Here is a 20,841-nt window from a genome sequence, read left to right as displayed (position 1 = left end):
ATGTACCAAGTGAGTAACATATCCCTGGGGACAATGGAAGATTTGCCTCTGGTTCGCTCCCAGACCAGTACCCCTGAGTCTCTTTCTTTGGCTGCTTGCTATTTGTATCTTTCTGGTAAAATAAAACTGAAATCATAAGTACAGCATGCCCTCAAATAACATCATTTCATTCAATGTTGTTTAATTTTAATGTTGATGAGATAGCATAGGAACTTAACTCTTGTTTACATCAATTAACCAAGGTAAAACTGGTTTCATTACAGCATTTCACTTGAAGTTTTGGAATCTATTGATGACATTAAGTGAGAATTTTCTGTATAACACTTTTCTGAATCTTATGAGCCAATCTAGCAAAGTAAAGTACCCCATTAGAAGGGTTAATAGATATCCCCAAATTTATATAGCCAGCTATATAGCCAGCTAGTCACAATTGACTAAAATTTGTGGTAGAAGTCACTGCATATACACCTGATTCTTAGATACATGTTGTAGTTTACACCCTTTCGAGTTAATTGCAACATGTTGATTTTTATACCAGGTATAGGGGGATGCCTGCTTTTTTGGATAGTACCAAAAACTAACAGCCATAGACACAATTATCTTGAAAACAAATATTTAAATATTAAGTGTACCATTCAGAGGAATGTTATATTTCAAGAACAAATATTTCAGTCTGTTTTGTATACTATTTTATGCGATATATGTTATCTGAAGGTATGACCCAAAATATTTTATGATATACAAATCAGAAAGATTCTTCAAGTTAACAAGCTAGTCTACACAGTTCTGTGTATCTTCTGATAGAAATGCTAAAATGCTATCAGAAAACAGACCTCATATTACACCAACACCAGCCATGGCAGCATTTTAGTGCCAGTTTCTTGAGCTTCGATCTCACTTGGTAACACAGTGTCTTAGTCCATTCTTACTGCTATTATAGAAATAAATTGACTGTGCAGTTTATAAACAACAGAAATTTATTTCTCACATTCTGGAGGCTGAAAAATGCCAGATCAAGGCACCAGCAGATTCAGTATCAAGTGAGGACCCACTCCCAGGTTCCTGGGCAGCTGTAACTTTTATCAATGACTTCACCTGACAGACGCAGGGGTGGGGGTTGGTGCTTCTCACATTGGGCACTAATCTCACTCATGAGGGCTCCGCCCTCCGGACCTAATCACATCCCAAAGGCCCCACCTCTAAACACCACTGGACTACCCTTTGTCCCGCCCAAGAAAGGAGCAGATTTTATCTTTAATCTGGAATGTCAAGAATCTTCTCTTGATACAAGGAGGAGAAGGTCTTAAGATTTATTACCCTTAAATTAAGTCAAATGTCTCTCAGGGTAAGGTATGTCTAAGTTTATTATTACTCTGGAAAGTAAGCAAATCTACTTCAGGAGGAGAATTTTTACTGTACTAAAATATGTCCAGCAAATGATATGATAATTGCCTGTATTATAGCTTGTAACTAATTTATTATGAAGTAAGTCCTGACATGTACAGAGAAACAGAGAAATTCAGAAGAATTATCTATTTGCATTATAGTTATACTAGAATCAATGAATAAATATCTTAAAAATTAAAATTAGAAGTTTGCTGGAAAGATTTGTTTTTTTTTTTTTGATACTCTAAGATTTCTTAACATTCCATATTATTTGACTAATTCATTGTTTAATTCATTTGAAATGTTTAAGCTCTAAGGATATAATAAATATAATTGTGCAAAGCCACTTCCCCCATGGAACTTACAATCTAGTGGCAAAAATATTATATCACAAACAGAAAATTACAACTGTGAAAAGGGCTGCCAACAGCATTTGAGAGTATAAGAAATCAGAGACAGAGTCTCCGAGGCACTGATATTGTTTAACAAAAGAGGAACATAACTTACGGACGAGAACAGAGAAGGAAGGGCACTCCCAGGATGGAGAGCGGCACCTGCAATGCTAAACGCCGGAAGTCCTCTTCACAGACCAGAGCCACTGGAGTGATAAGAGCAGGTGGGATCCCGGGGTGAGAAGGTGCTGCTGTGACAGGGACTGCTTAATCTTTCATGGTGGGTTGGCTTTATTTGTCATGAAAAATAAGAAGCCATGGCAGTGGTTTAGTGGGAGAAGAAATACAGTGATTTGGTACACATTTTCAAAAGATTGCTATGCCTGCTATTTATGAAAACAGAAAAAAGATCTAACTGCGAATATAAAAGCATCTCTCAGTATACATTCAAGTAAAACATAGCCAAAAAGCAGGGTGAAGACTTCGTTTCATGACTTATGATGTCACATATAGTAGGATAAGGAGAATTTTAAGATAGCCTCCAGTTGCCTGACCCCTTCTGTCCTGCTCTGTAAGTACGTTTCTCTTGAGGTCAAGAATGTTTGTGGACATGATGGAATAAGGCTTACCTGATTAGGTTATAATCAACTGACTTTGAGTTAATCAAAAGGAATATTATCTAAGTGGGCTTATTCTAATCAAGTGTGCCCTTTAAAGGTCTGGGTCTTCCTGAACTCAGGACAATTTTAACCTGAGGGAGCAGTGAAGGGGGCCACATATTGAGGACCTGAGGATGTCACCTGGGAGCCAAGAATGGCCCCAATTGAATAGCCAGCAGGCGTACAACCATAAGGAACTGAATTCTTCCAATAGCCTGAATGAGTTTGGAAGGTGACTCAAGCTGCAAATGGTAATCTCTGTCCCAGCTAACATTTAACTTCAGCCTGGTGAGAGTTGAGAGGAGGATCCAGTTCATTTGGCTCAGACCCTCGCTCACAAAAATTGTGGATTGGTACATGGATGGTGGTGTAACCCCCAAGTTTTTAATATTTGTTATATGGTTGTAGAAAAGTCTCTTAATGTATGTGTGTATTATTTTAGAAGAAAATTATTTTATTATATTTCTAATTACATTAAAAATATTATTCTTTCAGGGGAAAATCTGTCCCTAGCTGAATCTTTTCAGATATTGTGAATGTTTGAAGTTTTCCCATTTATGAAGAAAGCAATACCTTCAATACCTTTTGAGTGACACACTAGGCAAATTTCAAACATTTTGTTTGTGAAGTGCATAGAAAGTATCTAGCAAAAATTTCAAAGGCTTGAAAACTATATGTTAGTGTCTATGGCTTTCCTTGGTTAAATTAGAGCATTAAAATAAGTCCTTAACAATAAGTATTAGGCCATATGAGCCAAAATATTAACTCTTTTGAAATTATAATAATTTCTAATTTTTGTAATTGCCAAAGATTTTAGCACATTTCAAAATATTGTCCAACTTTACCAGTAATTTAATTACCAATAGTATCTAACTAAGTAAAAGTCACTGATTTAAAGATATGCAGTCTAAAAACAGGTTTCTAAAAACAAAATATTGCTATCACTATATATATAAATATCTAATTTTGAAACATTAGCTAAGTCTAGTATTTTGACATTGTATATTCAATAATTAAATATTGTGAAAAAATTAGTTACCTAAATTATCAAATGAGGATAATATTTGTTTTACAGTGAATCATTTCAATGACATTACTATAAATTGACTTCTATACCAAGAGGCAAAAATAAATGTAGAATAATTGGTTAGGTTGTATGTTATTTTTATATTGGTATAACTGCATTTCAGCTAGCATCCTACACATTATTACATATTGTAGAAACAATGCTTAAGAAAATCAATGAAAATATGATTTAATGATAAAGACAAGTAAATTGGTAGCTGCTATTAATTTATTACATTTTGTTATTAATATAATTCAAAAACCCAGTTATGACAAAATATATAAACCACAAACTATAGAATAAAAATTATGTCATTAGATTTTTTAAAGAAATCCACACAAGTTAATTAGCATAATCCATTCAGCCACTAAAGATTTTAATGTTCCTGTCTCTCAATGAAAAGCAAGGCTTGAAGAGTAAATATTTTGACCAAGATTGTGTAGTTATTAAGCAGCTAAATCTGTTTATATTCAAGACTTAATTCTTGTAAGCATCCTGCCTATATGTCAGTCCACATAATCAGTGCACTTGAACTTTAGACATTGAAGAAATTCTTGATAAATTATTGAGAAAAATATTATTAATTTAAAAAATAAGTTTGATTGACTTTGAAATCTTTAATTGTTGAAGTAAATCATTTACCTTTTGCTGTGCTCATTACTTTCATTACAGATTTTAATAAGAAACCAAGTGAAAGGAAAACAAAGACATAAAGTATAAAAAGAAGCATTATTTACTTAATTTGTCAACGTACCAATCTCTTTACTAGAATAAAGTGTTTGCAAAGTATTGTACAATATTGTCTTTTCTCAGAATAAAATGAAGATTTGCTTGACAAACAGCATAGTATTAATTTTTTTAGTGAATTGGTTTTTCTGAGTGTTTGGTGTTCTGTCTCTGTTGGATCAGTGACTTTTCTTTTTTGCTCGGTGGAAACAGCTGAATTAGAGATCGTGCCTCTCTTCTGCAGTTCATTATCAAGCCTAACAAAGTAGTTAGTCAATGTCAATTTGTGTGTAACATTTCCAGGTTAGTTCACAGAAATCAGAAAAAGAACAGTAAGGGAACTAGGAGCCAGGACCCGCTTTTTAATTTTTTTTTTTAGATTTTATTTATTTATTTTAGAGAGAGGGGAAGGGAGGGAGAAAGAGAGGGAGAGAAACATCAATGTGAGGTTGCCTCTCATGTGCCTCACACTGGGGTTCTGACCTGGCCTGCAACTCAGGCATGTGCCCTGACTGGGAATAGAACTGTGACCCTTTCCTGCATAAGCTGGCACACCAGCCAGGGCCAGGACCTGCTCTTTAAATGATGTTTCAGAAGAAGTGTGATGTGCCTGTAACTAGCTCTTCTGAGGTTACTAAGCAGAGAGGCCTTTAGCAAAGTGAATATTAAACAAACATTAATAGGTCTCTTTGCGGAAACAAAAAGCATTCCTTGAAAAGGAAACAACCAAGCAATTAATTATGGATAAGTAAATTAGAGTCAGAAATAAATAAATTCAGACTTTGTTTTTAGTTTAAAGTAAGGATGATAGGAAAGTAATCAGACAAAGCAAATCATTTCATCCACTGAAAGCATTGACTTTTCAGGATGAGAATAATTACAATTTGAAATGTGGCAATAACACAATATTAACAGTATTTTTAAAATTAAGTTTACTCAACTAGATTTCCTTATGTAAATTAAATTGTTGAACAATTTGACTTTTCAAAATATTAATTGACACACATATTCCAATTGATTTTTATGGGTGTTGAAAAGTTTCTGTAGAAAATTGAATATAAAAATTTAGGTAAACAGTTTTATTTGATGCAAGATTCCTCATAGCCTTTAACATATTAATATGTACTCTAAACCTCTAAGATTAGGACAAAGTTTTGAGTATTTCTTCAATAATTCCCTTTTTTCTCATTCATTCCTTCATTCATTCACTCACTTAGTGAAATTTTTCTTTAGCGTTCTGCAAATACCAGGCATTGTCCTAGGCACTGGAAGTATAGCGAGGAACAAAACAGACCACACTTCCTATCTTCATAGATTTTGCATTCTAGTTGAGCATCTTGTGGGTCTCATGTTCTTTGCAGTAGTCTTTGAAAAGTACAAACAAAATATATACACATGGTCTCAAAATTTAAGTGGTGTGATAGGTAATACTGCCTAAAGTGGGATAACATTGTGCCTTTGTATATTTTGTTAGCAGAGACCATGGGACTATTTACTTGATGCCACTTCGAGAATACATATTCAAGAAATAATGCCATTAAGTGCATACAATTGATAAAATTAGAAGATAAAAACAATAATCATAAATATCATTTGTGAAGTCAGGCATACATAAGATAAACGGGGTTAAGAGAGGGTTATATTGTAAATTAGAAGTGATTCACTGATAATTCTAAAATTTAAATGCACAAGTGGCCAGATTTTGATTATTTTCAAATGGAACACAGTCTAAATGCAAAGTGATAGTCTCTTCAATTAAGCCGCAAACCACCATAAAGCTTTTGGCAGCCAAAGGATCCCAGTAGTTGGAACCCTTTGAAAACGTGATTTTGAGAAAAATCATTTATCAAGAGTAGATTATAGTGTGGCAAGATTCAGAGTGGTTAGAGCCAAGCTAATGCAGTGACACTGGCCGGGAGCAGCAGAGGTGTGCTCCAAATGGGAGGCTGCCTGCAGACGTGGCTGCCTGCACTGGGTTCCCAGGGGCAGTGCCAGGTGCTATCATGTGGCATCTCCTCGGGAAATACTTGTGAACACATGCAACACAACACATAAGTGTTTCATGAATGGGGAATGCAGCTCACATTCTGTATTAAAATGAAACAAGAACCATTCAAAGTGGGTGTTCAAACATTTTGATTACTTGAAATCTCAACCACCAATAACATATTTGTTAATGCTCACAATGGTTTATAATTATTACTTAGCTACTATTTAATTATAGAAAGCTGTCATCTCTTGAGTCTATAATGTGGAGTTTGCTATGGCACTTTTCATATCATCTTATTTACCCCTTACAATAACCTGGCAAATTAGTTATTATTATCTTCATATGGAAGAAGAAGAAGCAGAGACACATCAGAGTTAAATAACGAAGTGTTAGAGTGGGCAGTTAGTCAAACAAAAGCCGTGGAAAAACCAGGAAAGAGATTGATTGGGTAGTTTGCTCTTGGGAAAGAAAGCCTGCTCTTTTCCAAACCCAATGAAATATATGGAAGCCAGACAAAGAACCCAGCGTGCCTTCCTTGGAAAAGGCCTGTGGCCTTTTTTCCTGGGCACATACTTCTGTGCCTTCAAAGAGTCCCCACAAGACTTGCAACCAGGGGAGCAGTGAGAAGTTGGAGAGGACCCTCCTTTTCCCTCTGCAGCTTCTTCTGAGTCCACACAGCCGCTACACTATAACCTGCCCTCTCTCTGTGTCTCTGAGATAAATCTTGCCACTATCTCTTAAAAGTCCTCCTACACGAGTGTCCCTAAAATTCTTTTCCCTGGACACTGCAGAAGGACCTATTTCCTCCAGTAACAAAAGTTCACACAGTGGCCCTGAGATTTGAAATCTGGTCTATCGGAGGTCGAAGGCAGCACCTGTTAAACCATTCTCTGTTCTTTACCTGCCCTGAGTTCTAAGACAGTGGATAGACGTGGGGTTCTAAGCACATTAGAACATGCTCAGCACAGTGGGGGTACTCAATAAATATTCCTGATACAATTAGTGATATGGATATAATTAGAACAGTATTTTCACTTACAAGTGGATAAACTTCATAGTAGGATTGAAGATAAAGGTGATTGTCTAAACTTTGATCGTTATTTCACAATAGGAAGTGGTTGTTCTTTTTTGTTTAATTACTAACTAAGAGTATATTTAAAATGTGACAAAGATGATTTGACTTTGGGTGGTGGGCACACAATGCAATATACTGATCATGCATCATAGAAATGGATTCTGGAAAACTATATAATGATATTAACCAATGTCACCACATTAAATTTAATAAAAACCTGCTATTCACATTTGTATACACCTAAAAAAAATAAAACAATGTGGTTTCAACTTTAAGATAGCACTTTTCAAGCAAAATTTTCCACTCTACTTCTCTAAATGTATTTGAATATATAAATTTACTCTTGGATATGCTAATACATGTCACAATTTAAATTTAATTTAATTCCACATAAAACCAGTTGGTTTCATTTTTTTGCTATATTTATTTTTGATAATAGAATGCATTGCTTAAAGAAAGATAATTTTGGTGTTTATAACACTGTCCTGGTTTGCATGCCTGAAAAAATTACAACAGAGTCAGTTCTAATAGTCAATACTTATTGATCACAGTTAGTTATTCAAGTATAGTGATCATAAATTATAGCAATAACATTTATTTTTATAATAATAAATTACTATTTTAATTAGAAACTCTCATGTGATTTTTTTATTTGTGAGAACCTCTTTATTGTTATTTAGAGTACTTATATGCAATCAATACTCTATTAAGCTTTCCAGCTAATAGTTTGTATGAATCAAAAATGTAAAAGCTGTCCTTAGTGAAAAAATTATTATCATTATTATCTTGTTGTTTAATATTTATTGTGGACCACATTTATTCACTGGGCTTTTACATTATTTATATATTGGCTCTAAACCTCTTAGTAAAATACCTACAATAAAAACGAAAAACTTTTCTATTTGAGGTTGAAAGGCCATTGTTTTTAACTTGAGCTTGTCTATAATCTGAATTGACTAAAATTTGAAGAAAGAAGGCCAGAAAAGCTGAGCTAAACAACTTCAAGATGTATAAAGTTTTAAAAAGTATTTTGTATCCTTTTCTGGCTTTACTTTGATATTATTCCAAATAACACAATAATCAAACCAATTAGCAATAAACATTGTCTGTTTTCTTTTGTGCTAGTCTCTATATTTTTGTTTCAGTTTTTCAAATAATATGATGCAAAGTCAATCACATATTCTAAAAACTCGATGTTCTCTTATGCAGTCCTACACCCATGCAAAAACATATATTAGAGTGTCTGCATAATTTTAAAATGAAAATGTTATTAAAAGGGATAATTGTTGAAACAAATATTACTTGAGAGTAAATATGTGATAATTACCATGTTATCCTATGAAAGATGTACCAAGTATCAGACATGCTTTACATTTAGTAGGGGGATGTAAAATATTTATATATAACAGATAATAAATGGGACTAGAGGGTAAATGAAAGTAGAAATTTTCACATAAAGAGAACTTATGTGTTCACGAAAACCAGAGAGCGATTTTGGAATCCATGTGGATTCACAGCAATTCAATAAACAAGGAGTAAAAGTTGGGATTATGTTCAAGTTGAGAGTAATATATAGATCAAAATCTCTGAATGGTTTAAATATTCAAAATACCTGGCAGTGTACAGTCCAGGGCTGATATGGCATTCTCTGCTCCACAAAGTCTTCCCATCCTGGAATCTCTTCAGTTCCCTGCACTGCTTTCCATAAAGTATAGCCCCTATTTACTTAGTCCAACAAATCTACATTCCAGTTATTAGGATGGATTTAGGAATGAGTAAGAAGTATAGTAGAGAGCATTTGGTTGTAGTACATTTTTTGGTTGTTGTTAAGGAATAACCAAGACTCTCTTAATGTTCCTCTCTATTTGACTAAAATTTAGATGAGCTTCTTCCTAACTGTAGGTCCCTAACCTCTCTTTTGTTAGAGCATTTCCTTTAGAAAACTTGTAATTGCAAATCCTCCCTCTGACTCCTTAAATATATATAAATTTCATAGCCTAGTGAAGTTTACAATCCAGGAATGCCTTTTTCAAGGACCTGGAACCATCTGTTTGAAATGTAATCATCAAGAAAGATAGTGACTCCCAGTTTCTGAGGGAGTGTATTACCCTAACTCAGATGAACACTAGTTAGGAAACAGAGGTAGCCTATTCACAGAGAAAAACATTTGCAAACTCAGGAATAACCCAATATGATCAACACATTGCAATGATCAACCTACCCCCACTAATGTCCTGTCCTCTATGACTTTTCTACTACTCACTCCATTGTTTAAACACCCTCCTGACTTTCGTTCCTAAAGAGTTTAGTTCAATGTCTCTCCCCTATTGCAATAGTCTTGAATAAAGTCTTCTTTGCCTGTTTAAGTTTGTTTGATACAATTTGTCTTTGACAAGGAGTTTAATAAAATTTCTACCTGATATTCCCACCTCATCAGATGGACCGAACTTTGTTGCTAGGCCCCTGGGCAATATAGTTTTTCTCCTGAGCAGCTCTATGTTGAATAAAAACAATCTTAATTATGAACTGCAAAAATAATTTACATTTGGAGGCAGCTAACTGTATTTTCATGCAGTCATTTACTTAGCAACTTCCCATGTATCAAAATAATGAGAGTTGAATGTTCTCGTTCTTTTGGCAAGTCTTTCATTGTGCAATACTACTTTTAAAGTTCCTTGCATTTTGCATCTCCTCTTCTAATGTGCTTACTCATGCTCCAAAATCTAGCGTCGCTCATTTAAAAAAAAAAATCTGGGTTCCTACATTCGCCAGGGACTTTGTTTACCCAAGCAAAACTTCCTGGGAAAAAGTGACTTAAGAAATGCATTTATTAAGCTATCTAATGTTGCTGTGGCTAGTGTGCTCAGTTGGTTGGATATCATCCTGTAAACAGAAAGGTTGCTGGTTCGATTCCTGGTCAGGCCACATGCCCAGGTTGTGGGTTCAGTCACTGGTCCAGGCAAGTAGCAAAGACAACTGATCAATATTTCTGTCTTACATCAAAGTTTCTCTCCCTCTCTTTCTCCCTCCTTTCCCCCCTCTCTAAAATATAAATAAATAAATAAATAAATAAATAAATAAATAAATAAAATCTTAAAAAAGAAGTGTAATAAACAGCTTCAGATAGTATACTCTAAGTACGTACGTGGAACAAAGGAAGCATAAAGGGAATCCAATTAAATATATATGGGAAATGAAGACAGGGTGTTTACAAAGTTCTTCTCATTAAGTGTATAACCAAACTAACTACTGAAGGTGAAGATGGACAAACCAGGGAATTGAAAAAGCATTGATAATGAAAATCAGACTTGAGATGGTCACCCTTATAAAGTAGAGAATACAAATATGGAAAAAAAACCCGCTATTAAAACAAAACTACAATCAACCTATTAAAACAAAACTACGATCAACCTTCAAAGATCGTCAGATTGATTGTGAATAGAGCCTAGCGGGTCTAGTTTTACAGCAGAGCTCGGTCACTGGAAGATGTGTGATTAACGTTACCGCTGCCCTGGTGCGCTCGGGTAGGGTAGAGGGGAGGGGCCTTCAGACTTAACGGGAGACACAGAGCTTCTTTCCGGGCTGTACGTCCTACTGCTCCTCCATCTACTCTATCATTTGAAGTTAGGTATGTAAAAAATTTTTTTCAGTTATTTTATTTTAATGTCTTTGTTGATTAACGAGATTGGGCAGTGTTTTTATGCTGTGTTGACCCATTTATACTGCTTCCTTTTTAGATTACTTCCCTTCCCCAAGTGGCAGGAACAGAAGCGAGGCGATGATTTTTTCTTGTTGTTGTTCAGGTCACACATTCATCCCTGGGCTTATTTTCATCATGTCCATTTCAGATTTATGCAAAGCAGTTTGGGAAACTCTTACTAACAAAGGGAAATGTACTGTCGGAAACAACTTTTCTAATGCAACAATATTTTAGCAGGTTTTTTTGATATTTAGCATTTGTTGCAATTTATTATGTTGAAAGATTTCACTTGAGAGTTGTCTCTAAAAGAGCTGCTAACTGCTTCGTTACCATTTGATTATTTCTTCCATCTGAAACTAGTCTTTAATGTAAAACTAACCTTTAATGTTGTTTTAGGATTCTTTCTCTCCTTTGATATCTCTCATGTTGTTTACAACTAAATGCTACTGTTAGATTATCAAGGCTTTAATAAAGTGTTTTAATGAGTACTAAAGAAAGTTCCTGTGTTCTCAGTTTCAATACAGGAATCCAAATAAACCCCTTTTAAGGTAATTTTGAATGTTTTCCGAATGTATGCAATGGAATTGTGACCTTTTTGAGAGAAATACTATGTATTTTGTTTACCAATATATGCCTATCCCTGAATGCAATGTTCACTTGATTTGTTTTTTTGTTTTGTTTTTAGTTTTGGCTTAGGAAAACAAATGGAAAAAATACTTATGACAATGATTACTTTTAAATAATGGAATGTGGTATGCTAATAACTTAATGACACATGATAATTATTTTCTTTATTAATCACATTATTTTTTAAGTTTTTAAAAAATATTTTATTTATTTATTTTTAGACAGAGAAGAAGGGAGGGAGAAAGAGAGGGAGAGAAACACCAATATGTGATTTTCTTTCATGTGCCCCCTGTTGGGGACCTGGCCAACAAGCCAGGCATGTTCCCTGACTGGAAATCGAGCTGTTGACCCTTTGGTTCATAGGCCTGCACTCAATCCACCGAGCCACACCAGCCAGTGCTAATGTTTCAATTTTTATGGCAAATGACTATAGTATGTTTGTTGAGCAAAGACCACAATAAACCCCACTAACTGTTACAGTGTTCAGCGATCATGGACTTGTCAAAATACCATCAGTGCCCTTTTTACAGCAGCAAATACTCACAGGAACCAGAATTGCTTAGCTCACTCTTATTTCCAAATGAACAGAATGTGTCAATCACCATACTTCTCCTAAAAACTTATTCATACTGACTTCAGTAAATAACAGCACAATTTATAAATTAAAGTTAGAAACTTATAATTCCATTAAGTACATTCGCTTCAATGTTATTAAATTTTAATCATGTATTCCTATGTATTTACTTGTTTATTGTTCATTTTTTTCCACTATCCTAACCTTCATGAGAACAAGAAAAATGGTTAGTTTCATCATCACTCAACACACAATTTGTATGTATATATGTATTTATTTTGGTGTTTGATAAATATTGTGAATGAACTATTATTTTGATGATCACTGTATTTATCACAATAAAACATGATTATTGATTTTTATAAAGAGAATACTACACAATTAAACAAACATCAAAATACAAACCATAATACTTTTTAACATGCCATGCTATTTTAATGATTGAGAGGAATTCCGGTGACCATAAATCAGCTTCCTCCTTTCACAGATAATTTAAAGCCCTTAGAAGTTAAAAATTAACAATGGTTACACATAAACAATATCAGTATATAATCTAGAGCCCAATTATTCCTTCTATTTGTTTCATTACTACTTGATTTTGTGACTTTTGATACAGCCATATTGTAATAAGCATGTATCTTGATTTTCCAAGTATTTATATTTTATTTGCCCAACTATGTTAATGTTAGAACACAAGCAACATGAAGGCAGGGACTGTATCTACCTAACGGAACACCGTCTAGGGCCATCTAATGCAGTAGCACACTCCTAAGAACTTTCGATAAATGGGAAGGACTATGAAAATGTCCACTCCTGGGAAAGAAAACACCATCTCTTCATGGATGAGGCATGCAAATTCAAATTTCCAGGGTTTAGGAGACTGAAATGAATAGTAACAGTATATATATCCATAAATTAGTATTTTTGAATCCCTGGGTGCTTTTTGGATTATTAAAAAAAATAAAATAATATGCTTTTACTTTTTACCTTAATTTCAATTGCTTAATAATTTTTTTTACATTGAATAAATTATCTCATCCTTCTAGTGTTCTAGTAGATATAGCAGTAGTTTTCATGGGCTAGTGATAAAAACACTATAAAATATAATTTTTTTATTTTTCTAATGCTGATTCTCAACATAGTATTTTAATCATTCCAATAACTGTAATTCATGTCTTATTATAATTAAATAAGAATTATTACATAAAATATAGTATTTCAAACATAAAGGATATCAGGTATTGTATTTTACTTTAATAACTCTGGAATTTTCACTTATATAACACTGTTCATTTTTCCAGTATTTTTAGTACAAAGTAAACACAATTTTCTTTTAAACATTTTTTTTTAATTGAAAATTGGAATTACCTTTATTTGCAACATTGACAGATGACAACTAGCCAGCGGGGGGGCGGGGGGCAGGGGGAGGTTAGGGGTTGGAGTGTTTGAGCAAAAATGAAAAAGGACTCATGGACATGGACACCAGTGTGGTGATTGTTAGGAAGCAGGGGTATATAAGGGGACTAAATGGTAATGGGAAAATACAATAAAGATTAAATTTCAAAAAAGGTTTAAAAAAGTGTGGATTTAGCAGGGGTGTCTTATGTTTGTGGACAACACAATACATTATTACATTCCATTATCTTGAAATAATATAGAAACTGTTAGTGTCTTGTAATTTTCTTGACTTTAACTATCCCACAGAATAAGTTATTTTATACATCATTTAACGTGAAAGTTTTCTTAAATTTCAAATGCTTGCTATTAATATCTTTGAGCATAAGGATTGAACTAATATAATATTTTTCAGTCTATAATTACATGGAAACATAAAATCAAATATTTGGGAAAGGTGGTTTAGTACATTAAGAAATATATATGTATATACATATATTTTTTTCCTAGTAAGATTGTTTTCCACCCTCCTTCCTTCCTGTGCAAACTATAGTTGCTCTACATTCATCTGGAGTGAGGTAACTGTTTTCAACTCAGGTTTATAGTAAGATCTGATTTAATAAGTTAATAGTAGAATTAAATTTTTGTCCAAACCTTTGGCAAAAGATAACAAGTGAAATACTAACTAAATAGAGTACATTCATTTTCCAACTTCAATATACTCTAAAACTGAATAAAGAGAAAAAAGTATAACTTGTGTAAACTGAATCATTTTCATGGTCCAAATAATTGGAAACAAAGAAATCAGGCACTAGTTTTGCCAATAATATCTAAGATCTTTAAGCATTTGCTTTTCTCTTATATATCTTAATAGAGCCCTTAGTATAGTGTTTGTTTGAAACAGAACCATTTTCCCCACCCAATATAAAGGAATTTAGTTCTATTTTTCCTACTTACATTTTTGTAGATAGATTTTGCAATTTTACAGATATTAAAACAACAGGCAACACAGCGAGGACGATAAAAACCTGGCAAACTCCACACTTTGGCAGTAATTCTCTCTTTTTTCCCCCATCACACCAGAAAAATAAAAACACTGAGAGAAAAAGCTTAAAAGGATATATGGCAATTTCCAGCCCTGAAGGCTGAGTTTTTATCTTTCCTATGAGCAGAACCTGCTATTACTATGTCCTTCTGAGGGGTGGAATGCTGGGGTGGGGGGGATGTGTGTGTGTGTGTGTGTGTGTAAAAGAGAAAGTGACAAAAGCCTCCAAGACTTTCATTAAAGTTTTGGCTTTCTTTTGTTAAACCTTTATTATATAAATAACTTAAAAAGAATAACTTGCTGGAAATACTTACATGTACAAAATACAGACCATGGAATCCAGATTAACTGGTAGTTAATTAATCTTTTAAAGTTCAAGAATTGAAGGAGCTCTACTTTTTTAAAGATTTATTTACTATTGAAGTATTGAAAAGTTATGGAACAATAAAGTAAATTCCGAATGCAATGAAAAGTATTATTCAGATATTATACCACATAACACATTTGAGTATTTAAAAATCTCTATTTCAAAAAGTGAACACTGGGATACTCCCTCAAATTTTTGTTTGAACTCCTGATCTGCCTTTCCTATTCTTAGATTTTGGCCTCCTCATCTAGTAAACTGATCTCTACCTGGTTTTATCCTATGGTATTCTTTTTTTATTTTTTTAATTTTTATTGTTATTCAATTACAGTTGTCTGCCTTTTCTCCCCATCCCTCCACCCCACCCCAGCTGAACCCACCTCCCTCCCCTGCCTCCACCCTCCGCCTTGATTTTGTCCATGTGTCCTTTATAGTAGTTCCTGTAAACCCCTCTCCTCACTGTCCCTTCCCCACTCCCCTCTGGCTATTGGTAGATTGTTCTTAACTTCAACGTCTCTGGTTATATTTTGTTTGCTTTTCTCTTCTGTTGATTATGTTCCAGTTAAAGGTGAGATCATATGGTATTTGTCCCTCACCGCCTGGCTTATTTCACTTAGCATAATGCTCTCCAGTTCCATCCATGCTGTTGCAAAGGGTATAAGCTCCTTCTTTCTCTCTGCTGCATAGAATTCCATCATGTAAATGTATCACAGTTTTTGATCTACTCATTTACTGATGGGCACTTAGGCTGCTTCCAGCACTTAGCTGTTGCACTGCTATGAACATCAGGGTGCATAAGTTCTTTTAAATTGGTGTTTTGGGACTCTTAGGGTGTAGTCTCAGCAGTGGAATTGCTGGGTCAAAAGGCAGTTCTATTTTTAGTTTTCTGAGGAAATTCCATACTGTTTTCCACAGTGGCTGCACCAGTCTGCATTCTTACCAACAGTGCACTAGTGTTCCCTTTTCTCCACAACCTCACCAGCACTTGTTTGTTGATATGGTTATGATGGCCATTCTGACTGATGTGAAGTGGTATCTCATTGTAGTTTTAATTTGCATCTCTCTGATGGCTAACGATGCTGAGTATCCTTTCATATGTCTCAGGGTCCTATGTATGAAGAGGACCCATTTAAAAAAAAATGATTTGTCCTTGTCTTACCATTCTGCATACCAGAAGATCCTGGTGTCATGGGCCACTGCCTCACCCTGTGACTGATATGTTAAGAACAAGCTGTATCCAGTGTCTTTTTCACTCACTTCTACCAAGGTGTCCCCGATGCCAAGATCCTAATCTTTGACCTGGGACAGAATAAGGCAAAAGTGGTCAGTTCCCACTCTGTGGCCACACGGTGTCAGATGAATGTGAACAGCTCTCCTCCGAAGCCCTGGAGGCTTCCTGTATTTGTGCCAACAAGTACAGGGTGAAAAGCTGTACCAAAGAGAGCCTTCACATCTGATGTGGCTCCGCCCGTTCCGTGTCCTCCACATCAGCAAGATGTTGTCCTGTGCGGGGGCTGACAGGCTCTAGACAGGGGTGTGGGGTACCTTTGGAGAACCCCAGGGCACAGTGGCCAGGGGCCACATTGGCCAAGTCATCATGTTCGTGAGCACCAAGTGGCAGAACAAGGAGCACGTGACTGAGGCCTTATGCCAAGCCAAGTTCAGGCTCCCTGGCTGCCAGAAGACCCAAATCTCCTAGCAGTGGGGCTTTACTAAGTTTAATGTGGATGAATTTGAAGACATGGTGGCTGAAAAGCAGCTCATTCCAGGAAGCTGTGGGTCAAATACATCCTTAAGTGTGGTCCCCTGGAAAAATGGGGGCTTTGCACTCATGAGTCTCTGCTTCTGCCTAACACCCACCAATAAATTCTACTTCCTATAAGAAAGAAAGAAAGAAAGAAAGAAAGAGAGAGAGAAAGAAAAATATGTCCTCATGGAAAGACTAGTAACTACTATAGTATTGTAGTAGATTAATAATTGTTTGCTGAAGGGTTGTTGAATGAATGAATGGAATACTTTGAAAATATCTTTAGAGGCATTTCCATTTAGGTTAGGAAAAATTAATGGTTTAGGGTGATTTAAGTCTGGCCAGTAGAGCATAGGGTTACACATTGACATACATACATTACATACATACATTAAAGCTAAGTGGATTCCTATTTACATAGTCATTGATGAAAATTATTTTGCTTCCATAACTACAGATTTTTTAAAAGTCTCCTTTCTAGAAAATGCATGCAAATCCAAAAGTCTTCTTTAGAACACTTTAGGTATTAAAATGTCCATCATTTCTACAAATAGTTAACAAAATAATGTGGAAATACAAATAATCCTGAGTATATTACATTCAGGAAAAATTAGGTCTATTGTACTGCAGCTAAAGTGGGAGCTTGTGATTTAACTGAAATTTAGATCTAAAAAGACTCCCTGGCATCTATAAGAACTGTATAACAAAGACAAAAGGAAAAAATCCCTAAAATAATTTTGAAGTACATATAAGAATTTTTAAGGGAATGCATTCATTTACTCATTTTTAACATCAGTTAATATTTATTAATTGAACTTATTATATTCCAAATAATTCCAGTACTAATTATTTGGGGCACTACAATGTATTAGTAAACGGTAAAGTCTCTTGACTACATGAGGGTTACATTTTAGCAATAGGCAATAAATAAAAATAAACAATAAATAGTACATATTGTAAGTAAATAAATTATACTCTACATTACAAATTATATAAAAGAAAAGTGAAACAGTTAAGAGGCACAGAAAATATTGAAAGAGACATAGAATATAAGTTTAAAAATAAGATCAATTTTGACATCATCAGGAAGGTGAAAAAAATCATTTTCCTAGGTAAAGACTATTTTTAAACTATTTTTATTAAATATATTGGGGTGACATTTGTTAATAAAATTATTCTTGATGATGCCGACAGCTGGTGTCAAAGTTGTAGAATGGAAGGGTAAAGAAGTATTATAAAAACAGAAAATGAAAAGGAAAATATAAATATTGTTGAAGCAAAGTTAGTGATGGGAAGAAAACAAAAAATAAAATCATAGTGATAATGGGGAATAAGAACCTGAAGGTACTTTTAGATTATATAATGACTCTGGCTTGTGTGTGTGTGTAAAGTCAGGAGATAATTCAAGTTTGGGGTAGAAGATTGACATCATCTGGCTAAAATCTCAAAGGTCTCCTTAGTTTCTCTCAATATATTTAAGAAAAGAAGTATTTTTTCAAAAGCCTCTGTGTTTGAAATGCCTTGTGTGGTTTGCTTCCCTGACTAGATCTTGTCTGATGGTGGTGAGTAAGGTAGAGAACGGCTTCTGAGCATTGCAGCTTTCATCAATGGAATAGGAAAGTCAGTGAGCATAGCAGGTTGGGAATTAAGTGGGCATAATTTTTATATATCTAGAAAACATAAAAGTGAAGAGGGATAATGGGGGAAAGAAGGGGAAGTGGAGGAACATGAATAAAGAACCCATGGACAAGGACAACAGAGGGGAGGACTGAATGTGGGGGGGTGGGCAGGGCAGGAGAGAGTAATGGTGGAAAAATTGGGGCATCTGTAATTAAACAACAATAAAAAAGAAATAACAGTAAAACAATAAATAAAAATAATATAGTAGAGACTGCTAATAATCTAACAAAACTTCTTCACTTCTTTTTCCATTGTAATAAAATTTTGGCTTGGGCACTCTTTTTAACTAGAGATTATGAGCAGAAGTAATGTATATTAATTACAAAGCCAGGATTTAAGACATAACACATGCTTCTGTGAAGCAATCTTCCTTCTCCCTGTGGTTGCAACCTAGATGTAGGCTTGAACTATAAGCACAATAGCCTTTCATGGAACTGTGAAGTAATTGCTTGATGACATTTGCATTACAGAAGGGCAAAGAAGGACTACTGATCTCAAAACTCTTATTAGAGAGGCCCTGGCCAAGTAGCTCAGTTGGTTAGAGCATCAAACCAATATAAGGCTGTGGGTTTGATCTCCCGTTGGGGCACATACAAAAATCAACAAATGAATTATAAATAACTGGAATAACAAATCAACATTTCTCTCTCCCTCTTCTCTCTCTCTCAAATCAATATTTATATATTCACTTATATATATATTTATATATAAGTGAATATTTTTATTCACTTATGTGAATAAAAATCTTATGTGAGTGAGACATTAAATTTTATGTTGTATAAACCATGTATTTCAGGCTTTCTCTGACATAGCAACTTTATTTGAATTTAAAATATACAGATGTGACTTAGAGCCACAAATATTAATAAAATAGTTATTTTAAGTTATTCTTAAATTTTTTTTAGTTTTGGGTGAATTATATTTCAAAGAGCTATAAAAACTTGCAGATATGAACTCAGGGAAATTGTCAATTCCACCTCAGGCAACTATAAAAACAACATTCTTCAGAGCCTTGGAAATAAGCACAGTTTATCCTCCCGTTTATTAACATTTCCTTTAATTTTTTGGCCAAACTCTTTTCAGAGTTCTTCTTTGCTAAAATGAGCAAACATTACAACTCCATCTGCCCTTGTGGCAAAAAGTAAATTTAATCTAATAAGCCCATACTTTCAGTGATCATGATCTCAGAACTTAGAATAATATGAAATGCATTTGCAGATTTCAAATTTTATTCTCTCCTTTTCCTTCTATTTTTTCAAAAAATGTTCATTATTTGTCATTGGTATATAGACATTAAAATCCACAAGTATGTTTTCATTTACATTAACCTCCATTTCTATTTTTTAAAAATATCTATATCCAGGAACTTGTGAAAGAATCCCTAGAAAGGAACAAAGATTGTATAATATAAATATGTATAATAGTGCCTTAATTATAAATCAATAGAGTTGTAAATATATATGTATCATCTAATAAAATTAAAAAAAATAAAAAGTGACAGTGGACATTCTCACCTCCTTTACAGTCTTAGGGGAAAGTTATTCATTCTTTCACCATTAAGTATAATGTTAGTTATAGGTTTTTCTTACATAAATTTTATCAGGTTATGTTGCTTTCTATTCTTGGTTTGTTAAGAATTTTTATCATGAATAACTGTTGCATATTCTAAAATTCTTTTTCTGTTTTTATTAAGATGATTGTATCATTTTATTCTTTTTAAAAACAAATTTAAAGATTTTATTTATTTAATTTTAGAAGGAGGGGAAGGGAAGAGAGAGAGGAAGAGAAACGTCAATGTGTGGTCGCCTCTCGCACGCCCCTTGCTGGGGACCTGGCCTGCAACCCAGGTATGTGCCCTGACGGAATTGAACCACGAACCTTTGGTTCACAGGCCCATGCTCAATCCACTAAGCTACACCAGCCAGGGCTCATTTTTATTCATTTAGTCACTGTGGTGAATTACATTCCTCAATTTTAAAATTTTAAACTAGCTTTGCATTTCAGAGATCATCCCCACTTAATCATGATAAATCGTTGGATTAATTTTACTAAAATTGTGTTGAGAATTTTTGCATCAACGTTCATAAGTTATTTTCCTGTATTTTTAAGTGTTTATTTACTTATTTTTAGAGAAAAGGAGGGAGAAAGAGAGGGAGAGAAACATCAATGTGTGGCTACCTCTCATTCATTCCCTGCTGGGGACCTCGCCCGTAACCCAGGCATGTGCCCTGACTAGGAATCCAGCCAGCAACCCTTTGGTTCACAGGCTGATGCTCAATCCACTGAGTCACACCAGCCAGGGCATTTTCCTGTAGTTTTTGTCTATTTTATGCCAGGATATTACTAGCTTCACAGAGTAGGTTGAAAAGTATGCTCTTATCTTCAGCTATCTGGAAGTGTTTATGTAAAACTGGT

At 34.4% G+C, this 20,841-nt stretch overlaps 1 pseudogene; it reads left to right on the top strand.

Annotated features, from left to right (window-relative positions):
- The first annotated feature begins 1,926 nt into the window (after window positions 1–1,926).
- Window positions 1,927–16,865, top strand: LOC112310345 (large ribosomal subunit protein uL16-like; annotated as a pseudogene).
- The last annotated feature ends 3,976 nt before the right edge of the window (window positions 16,866–20,841 follow it).

The sequence above is a fragment of the Desmodus rotundus genome, chromosome 13, assembly GCF_022682495.2.
Source record: "Desmodus rotundus isolate HL8 chromosome 13, HLdesRot8A.1, whole genome shotgun sequence".
NCBI classification, from domain to species: domain Eukaryota; kingdom Metazoa; phylum Chordata; class Mammalia; order Chiroptera; family Phyllostomidae; genus Desmodus; species Desmodus rotundus.
The sequence above is the reverse complement of the archived record's forward strand: the minus strand, read 5'-3'. Positions and strand labels throughout refer to the sequence as shown.